Source organism: Adiantum capillus-veneris, chromosome 12, assembly GCF_014529385.1.
Source record: "Adiantum capillus-veneris isolate H3 chromosome 12, ASM1452938v2, whole genome shotgun sequence".
Lineage (NCBI taxonomy): Eukaryota > Viridiplantae > Streptophyta > Polypodiopsida > Polypodiales > Pteridaceae > Adiantum > Adiantum capillus-veneris.
Genome location: NC_140942.1, coordinates 49,899,716 through 49,908,899, shown reverse-complemented (window position 1 = coordinate 49,908,899; position 9,184 = coordinate 49,899,716). Strand labels below are relative to the sequence as shown.

The following is a 9,184-nucleotide window of genomic DNA, read 5'->3' as shown; positions in this document are numbered from 1 at the left end:
TGACTACGTAGATTTTAACCAAAGGGGTTGGATTGCGAAGGCAACACCCACGGTTCCCAGTGCAATGCTGTTTGTTTTTCAGGTAGGAGATGTGCTCCTCTCCGTTTGAATATTGGTAAGTGAACATTACGTTCAAACCTCCAGGTATGCATCTATTAATTTGGTGTTATTCCATTTTTTGTATGCTTTGCTTGTTTTTTTTTTTTCAAGACCTATAAGTACGCTTGACTGTTACAGCGCCATGCCAAGGGCATGTCGGCACAAAGTATTTTGGCCCAAGTGTCCAATCTACCTTTTTGCCTTATGCTGCTACGAACCTACTTGTAGGGTTCGATTTGGCACATGTTGTCACATGGGATACAACATGGTCTAGGAAATCAAGGAGTTTGGTTTAGCCAGTGTGGAGCATGATAATGAGGGTCCCTCTCACTCACGTCGCAAAGTGTTTGTAGTTACCTCCACACACAAGTACAGCTCGTACTTGATGGATGTCACTTTTCCTGGCATCCTTACTTGAGACATATTCCACATGTGGAGAATATGAGTCTCTGGGACTGACACTGGCGCCCAATTCGAAATGATGTGTCGCGACGAAGTCCCTAGGTGCTGGTCGCATCCGTTCATTAGACCAATTGACGTACACAGTATCAGGAATAATTTCAGTGGCCAAAAGTTGTCGGGTACTAAGTACAGACTTGTTGTGATTACAAGTGCTGTGAAACCACCTTAACGGAGGGTCGTTTCTACATATAGCAAAGTATGCTACGTTCATGAGAATGTCTCATGGTTGGTTCCTAGGTGTGACCGGGTTGTCACATTCTATTATGGTCCAACTTTTGCTGCACAGTCTGCTACATTCATGAGAAGGTCTCATGGTTGGTTCCTAGGTGTGACCGGGTTGTCACATTCTATTATGGTCCAACTTTGTTGCAAGATTTTTACGTAAGTATCGTGGAAAGTCTCGTCATGGAATTGCGGTTTGGATATGTTTGTGTTAAATGCATGCACACTAGGTGTTATGGGCCCTAGTGTTTAACACAAATTTATTTGGAGCAGCATGAAAATCCATGGACTTTATTCTTTCTGCACCCTTTTCCACTGCTAGTGCAATCTCTCTTGCAGATTTCGTATGAGTTTACACCCTGCCATACAAGGTGATGGTTGAGTATGGATGTTAGTGATTGGTTGCTGGAACCTCCAATCTACCTTCAACCAACGTTGGTTGTCTCCATTCCATATCGAGTATATGGCTGGATACTCAATGGTTGAGTCATAGTTTGTCGTCAGTCGTGGAAGACTGTCTGTAAGTGGTTGGGGAAAGTACCTCACTCTTACTGCTGTTATTCATCCCATGGGCAGCTTACAAGTATTCTATTTAGTACTAAAGGATATGCTAAGCGCATACGTTAGTAAACCGTGCTAAAGGATCTGCTAAGAGCATACGTTAGCACAATGCATTCTGAATAGGTGATTCTCTCCTTATTCTAGAATTTGCTTAGGTTAGGTTTTCAACTTTGAACACCTGTTGTGGTGGGGTTGGATACCGATAGTTTCATAAGTCAAGGACTTAGTAGGTGTGCTGACAGAGTATGTTGGCATGTAACCTTTGTTAGGGGTGAACATGTGGTTCTGTGTGTTCCAAAATGTTTAGAAGTCTGACATGAGGACACTCCCTATTCTATCTTTCAGTACCTATGAGCTTTTCAAGATACTCACATGAGTTATCATGAGTTACCATTTAGATACGGGTGGTTGCAAAAGGACAACAATGTTGAAAATCAAGATGTTGCTCTTGGTTTCATTGAACCTCCTCACTGCACCAGGTATCAGTCATATGGACAATTGGCCCGTGTAGAGGATGCCAATAAGGAAAACATCAGTGTTCTTACGAAGATACTACCACTTGTGTTTTCGAGGACGAAAACGCTTCTCCAAGGGGGGAGTAATGTCAGGCCAAGGGCAGGGCCAAGGGCCAGGACGGACATGCGGTCAAGGGGCGCTATGTTTAGGGGCTAAGAGACTATATATGGCACGGTTGGGTGGAGAGTTGCATGGTCCAGTCCCCCGCGGTCTAACAACTGGTATCAGAGCAAGGTGGAGAGGAGGAAGGAGGGTGGAGCCATGGCGGAGAAAGATGGCATGGTTATCTTTTCAAGGCATGTACTCTCTCTCTCTCTATCGCTCTCTCCCGGAATCTCTCTCTCTTTCGATCTCTCTCTCTCTCTCTTTGCGGTTCATGGAAGCTCGCCCTCCTTTCGGTGAAGAAGGAGCAACATGGCAGAGTCCTTTCATGGATGCATGGCAAGGTCGTGCTGCAAGAAGGCCATGGCAGAGAGGGAAAGAAAAGGAAGGCATGGCTCTTTGGCTTTTCTCTCTCTCATCTTCAACCGGGCATGGCGAGATTTCTCGGCACAGAGAACCGTGGGCAACAACCCTAGCATGGACGAGGGTGTGTCGGCGACCTGAATCAAATCGGCCATGCATGGTCTCTAGAGAATTGCCCTGGGCCAAGGAAGCGACGTCGACACAGTCTCTTGGCCAGTCAGCACCTGTAGCACGTCCCCATGCAAGGTTTTTGGCCTGCGCAGGCAGCAGCTGCTGCCATCACCCAAAAAAGTTTTCTTTTTACTTTCTTTTTACATTGATGGGCACCCTAGGGTGCCCACGGGCCACCCCAAGGGCCCCTCCACACCAACCAGGGCCAGGACACTGTCTCCTTCTCGAAATCGGCCAGGGCTGCGACTAAGACACGGCATCGGCAAGGCTGTATGGGCCGTTTTTCACACAGAATTTTTTGCATATATCTAAGACAATTGTATTCGACCTCGGCATTCCACCCTCGGCGTTTTGCTCAAGAAAGCACACACCATCTATACGACGGGCATTCTTTACAGTCGAGGCAACAGACTCCTGGGGCTTGCCGCCATGGCAATCGAAAGGGCTACCCGTCAACACAAAAGCGAGGTTAGGTGATTATGGTTGCATGCAACCAACCAACCAAGCAAGTGCGACGACGACTGATGTAGCTCTTTGACCTTCAAAGGCAAGGTATGCATAGATTTGGTTTTTGTTTGCCAAAGTTTTTCAGACATGCTGTGTAATTTTTGCATGCACTAGACGAGTAAGTGTTTTGGCCTCGCATCCACAAGCAAGGCTGGTAACAACTATTTTTACACACATGCCAAGCACAAGGTGCTTCTGTGGTTAGAACAAGCATGACAAGCCTCATATACTTTGCCTGCAACATATATGAGTGCAATTTAGACACTTCCAGCACAAGCACGGCTTGTGACAGTTGTTTTAAGCATTACCATTTTGTTGGCATCGAATCAATGTTTTACATGCCAACATGGCTCAAGCATGGCTTGAGTACTTGCAGCACTGATCTGCTGCACGGATCATCAGCAGTTCACTTTTGATGCCCATGGAATCTCAAGGAGATCGGCACACCCTGTGGCTCGGCTTCATGAAGGGTGCACAGAGCTCGGCATGGCCGGCCTCTTGTCACTGCTTTCAGAAGCCGACAAAGATGCTAGCCCAGAGCTAACCACTTACAGTTGAAACTGCTTGACAAGGTCAATTTTTTGTACATGATCGACAAGGTTGATTCTCTTTGCAATGGCATATGTCGTCAATAGCATTTGTTGGCAACGAGGCCAGACATAGTTATATGAAGCAAGGCTTCAATTTCTGCATCTTGCATCGAGCTTCCCCACGTTTGGTCTATGCTAGGAGCATACAAAATTGGGAAGTATTTGGTAATATGCTTGCAAGTTTTTTCATTTCATGCCCGACGGGCATATATGGCGCAAGAGAGAGAAGTTGTGTACACGCCAACTCCCACTTGCATAGAAAATATGGCTATCAACCATCTATGAGACATCAGATATGGCTATGAGACATCTTTCCGACAGCCACATATGGCTATGAGCCATCTGTGAGCAAGTTTTCTCCTACAAAATTTCATGACAACTGGTTGCAGCAACAACTACCAGGTTAGCCAAGTTTAAGTTTTTCCTGTTTTTTTTTCCATGTTTTGGGGTACGACTCGGCGGGTGACTGCTACATCACCCCATAGGCATTGAGGATCATAGTTGATCTACATTGAGGATCACAATTGATCTGCATTAAGGATCACAATTGATCTGCATTGAGGATCACAGTTTGATCTCTCTCAGTTAGACTTTCAAGGAAAGAATTCCGCAATCTACCACGCGGTAGCGGTAGCGGTAGCGGACAAACCCAACTTTTCAAGTTGATTCCAATCATTATGTACACGGTTAACTATGTTGGTTGCCGTTACCTGCTAGTTGAGCAGTTTCTACAAAGGGTCTTACCAAGGGGTTTGACTACGTAGATTTTAACCAAAGGGGTTGGATTGCGAAGGCAACACCCACGGTTCCCAGTGCAATGCTGTTTGTTTTTCAGGTAGGAGATGTGCTCCTCTCCGTTTGAATATTCGTAAGTGAACATTACGTTCAAACCTCCAGGTATGCATCTATTAATTTGGTGTTATTCCATTTTTTGTATGCTTTGCTTGTTTTTTTTTTTCAAGACGTATAAGTACGCTTGAATGTTACAGCCCCATGCCAAGGGCATGTCAGCACAAAGTATTTTGGGCCAAGTGTCCAATCTACCTTTTTGCCTTATGCTGCTACGAACCTACTTGTAGGGTTCGATTTGGCACATGTTGTCACATGGGATACAACATGGTCTAGGAACTCAAGGAGTTTGGTTTAGCCAGTGTGGAGCATGATAATGAGGGTCCCTCTCACTCGCGTCGCAAAGTGTTTGTAGTTACCTCCACACACAAGTACAACTCGTACTTGATGGATGTCACTTTTCCTGGCATCCTTACTTGAGACATATTCCACATGTGGAGAATATGAGTCTCTGGGACTGACACTGGCGCCCAATTCGAAATGATGTGTCGCGACGAAGTCCCTAGGTGCTAGTCGCATCCGTTCATTAGACCAATTGACGCACACAATATCAGGAACAATTTCAGTGGCCAAAAGTTGTCGGGTACTAAGTACAGACTTGTTGTGATTACAAGTGCTGTGAAACCACCTTAACGGATGGTCGTTTCTACATATAGCAAAGTATGCTACGTTCATGAGAATGTCTCATGGTTGGTTCCTAGGTGTGACCGGGTTGTCACATTCTATTATGGTCCAACTTTTGCTGCACAGTCTGCTACGTTCATGAGAAGGTCTCATGGTTGGTTCCTAGGTGTGACCGGGTTGTCACATTCTATTATGGTCCAACTTTGTTGCAAGATTTTTACGTAAGTATCGTGGAAAGTCTCGTCATGGAATTGCGGTTTGGATATGTTTGTGTTAAATGCATGCACACTAGGTGTTATGGGCCCTAGTGTTTAACACAAATTTATTTGGAGCGGCATGCAAATCCATGGACTTTATTCTTTCTGCACCCTTTTCCACTGCTAGTGCAATCTCTCTTGCAGATTTCGTATGAGTTTACACCCTGCCATACAAGGTGATGGTTGAGTATGGATGTTAGTGATTGGTTGCTGGAACCTCCAATCTACCTTCAACCAACGTTGGTTGTCTCCATTCCATATCGAGTATATGGCTGGATACTCAATGGTTGAGTCATAGTTTGTCGTCAGTCGTGGAAGACTGTCTGTAAGTGGTTGGGGAAAGTACCTCACTCTTACTGCTGTTATTCATCCCATGGGCAGCTTACAAGTATTCTATTTAGTACTAAAGGATATGCTAAGCGCATACGTTAGTAAACCGTGCTAAAGGATCTGCTAAGAGCATACGTTAGCACAATGCATTCTGAATAGGTGATTCTCTCCTTATTCTAGAATTTGCTTAGGTTAGGTTTTCAACTTTGAACACCTGTTGTGGTGGGGTTGGATACCGATAGTTTCATAAGTCAAGGACGTAGTAGGTGTGTTGACAGAGTATGTTGGCATGTAACCTTTGTTAGGGGTGAACATGTGGTTCTGTGTGTTCCAAAATGTTTAGAAGTCTGACATGAGGACACTCCCTATTCTATGTTTCAGTACCTATGAGCTTTTCAAGATACTCACATGAGTTATCATGAGTTACCATTTAGATACGGGTGGTTGCAAAAGGACAACAATGTTGAAAATCAAGATGTTGCTCTTGGTTTCATTGAACCTCCTCACTGCACCAGGTATCGGTCATATGGACAATTGGCCCGTGTAGAGGATGCCAATAAGGAAAACATCAGTGTTCTTACGAAGATACTACCACTTGTGTTTTCGAGGACTAAAACGCTTCTCCAAGGCGGGAGTAATGTCAGGCCAAGGGCAGGGCCAAGGGCCAGGACAGACATGCGGTCAAGGGGCGCTATATTTAGGGGCTAGGAGACTATATATGGCACGGTTGGATGGAGAGTTGCATGGTCCAGTTCCCCGCGGTCCAGTCCCCCTGGGTCAGATGGAAAGCTCAAGGATTCCCCTAGCATGGCATAGCGTCCACCTGGATCAAATATAAAACACTGGTCGTGGCCATCCACCTGTAAAGCATGCATCTTAAAATCTTCCTTTGCACCTGTAGGCCCATAGACAGGCCACCCTTCCTGCTCTTCATAGCATCGAGCTTCATCACCCTGCATCCATAACCCTTGTTGCCAACCATAAGCATGCTTTTGACCATTTGAAACACCCGTACCATAAACCGCTAGCATGCCATCTGCTATAGAACCACCCGTAGTATAGTCTTTTTCAAAAAAACTTCGCCACTGACACAAAGACACCTGTAAAGCAACCTGCAACAGCATAGCTATCAATAGCATAACATGAAGCAACAATACCCTTCCATTTGTCTCCACTTGTTGCATAACCAAGCAAACGTGATCCCTTTGCAAACCTGTATCCCAACCCTCTGTAAACAGCACCAAGGCCCCCTTCTCATACTCAAGAACATGACCTGCTAGAGATATAACCTGTTTTTCAAACACCTCATCACTTGCAAGGTTGGTGGGACCTTCCTCTCTACATGGAGCCTCACGCTCATAGGCTGCACCTGTATCAGTTTCCATAGAGTCATCTGTCGGATCTAACTCTCCACGGACACACACAAACCCTGAAACTTCACCGTGCACCTCAACATGCTCACCAAGGCAAGGTTGCCCCACTCCCTACATAGACAAATGAACCGAACATACCTCCTCTTCTGCTTCTATCTCCTGCAAGTCATCCTCAAAAACCTGCTCTTCAATTAGATCTAATACACCATCAAACCATACCTCTTCCTCCAATAGGGACTCACCATCACATGACACAAGAGATGGCTACTCGACTGGCAGATTCACACAAGGTGTAACATTGTACTGCTCTTCGATCTTTAGCTGGCTGGCAGGCAACTCGCATACATTGTTCTCCACTTCATCTACATGAAAAACATGATAATTTTCGTACCTAGAAGACCGGGATTCAGTCTCCCACATGCTATCTGTGTCCAAAACACTGCTAGAGCTTTGAGAGCTATCGGACTCCTCTTTTGCACTTGTCAATTCTTGGACCACTGCTGTCAGCCTCGTTGCTCGCTCTAGAACGACCACCTCTTCTTTAAGATCTTTTACCACCTCGCTCTCTTGAGCAAGCAAGCTATGTGGCACCCTGAATATACCTCTCTGCACCTTTTGAGCCCTGGTTGGCACTTCTTCTACCTTGGCAACAGCTTCACGTGCTTTGATCACATTCATATCAACAGAAAAAGGAGCTTTTACCTCTTGATGCTCATCAATCTGCTTGCGCCTGGGTCCACCGACTACCGTGATTGCCGCCTGTAGCAATCCTGCCTCCATCTTCTTCTTCATCTTTCGACTCTTTGCTTTGGCGACTCTAACTGCTACATCATAAGTGGTTGGATCTTCATACTCCACCCTCTCTCGGACATAGGGATGCAAGCATGATAGAAACCTTTTGAGCTTCAAATATCCCGCATTGGTTGCTTGGGTAGCAGCCGTCAAATCCCCCCAATAAGCTTCAAATTTATCAACAAAAGAATCAAAATTGACGCTTACGTCCTGTTGCAAACCATTGATCTTTGCATCTGCTTCCGATGCCGACACCACCTTTCGATACCTTTGTAAGAACTGTTCGCAAAATCCGAGCCAGTTCTGCTTGTGCACCTCTTCTAAGCCATCGAACCAAACTTTTGCTTTACCTCGCAGCACCAACGGTAGAGTTTGGAGCTTTGCTTCATCACCTGGCATCGGTAGTACTGTTAGCATGAACAGCTCAAAATCGGCAAGCCAATCATCTGCATCTTCATCTCCTTTGAACACTGGACCAAACTCCTGCTTCATTTCAACTCACGAGCACCTTATTAGGAAGCAATCAGTGGGTCCTCAGTGGGGGCACCACAAGATGGAAAGGGAGAAATGGGAAAACCACCAGCACATAAACTCAATGCCTCTATATAGCTCAGTGATCTCACATCACCCCTATCCCCTAGGAAACACACATCCAGATACACAATCTGCAAAGAACTATTGTACAAGCCCGATCCCAACCAGCCAGACTATATGCACTCGATCACAAAGCATACAATGATAGCTTCTGCCTTCGAACCTTCAAAGCACTATATTCTACATCTCAAAAGTGGTTGACACATAGACTCTTGTCCGATCTCTCACATGTGCAACACCCACAAATATGTAACCCTATATCAACCAACACACATAGCCTTGCACGATCCCTTGTACATAGCACACTCGCACACAAACCAATCACATGTACTACAAACGGGAGGGATGCACTCAAATGCTATACACATAGAGACCAATCATAATTTTGATACACTTGGTTTCATTTAGAGAATGTACAATGATGAATTGGCGTAGACAATGTACTCCTTGAGCGTAGGATCCGATAAGTATTGCTCCCAGCTTGGTCATAGTTTCCCACTATCACACCTCGTGGCCCTTTTACTGCCTCCATGCCATCGTCTTTGACCTCCCCTTTATCTCTGCTCACGGGCTCCCTGATGGCATCCCTCTACTCTATGCTACCAATCAGCCACTGGTGGTCCCTTCTCCTCGATTACTGCCCCCCCCCCACCCCCCTTTCTGGTCGCCTTTGTGACTCGCCCCTTGATACCACTGGCAGCCACCTCCTCTTGATCACGCTGCCCTGCAGCTCCGGCCTTCAGCTTCAACTGCAACGTCCCTATGTCATTCA

The 9,184-nt window shown here is 45.7% G+C and overlaps 2 pseudogenes; one reads left to right on the top strand and one right to left on the bottom strand.

Annotated features, from left to right (window-relative positions):
• The first annotated feature begins 2,274 nt into the window (after positions 1-2,274).
• On the top strand, positions 2,275-2,969 carry LOC147445723 (uncharacterized; annotated as a pseudogene).
• Positions 2,970-6,357: 3,388 nt separating this feature from the next.
• LOC147445722 (uncharacterized) lies at positions 6,358-8,310 on the bottom strand (annotated as a pseudogene).
• Between the last annotated feature and the right edge of the window lie 874 nt (positions 8,311-9,184).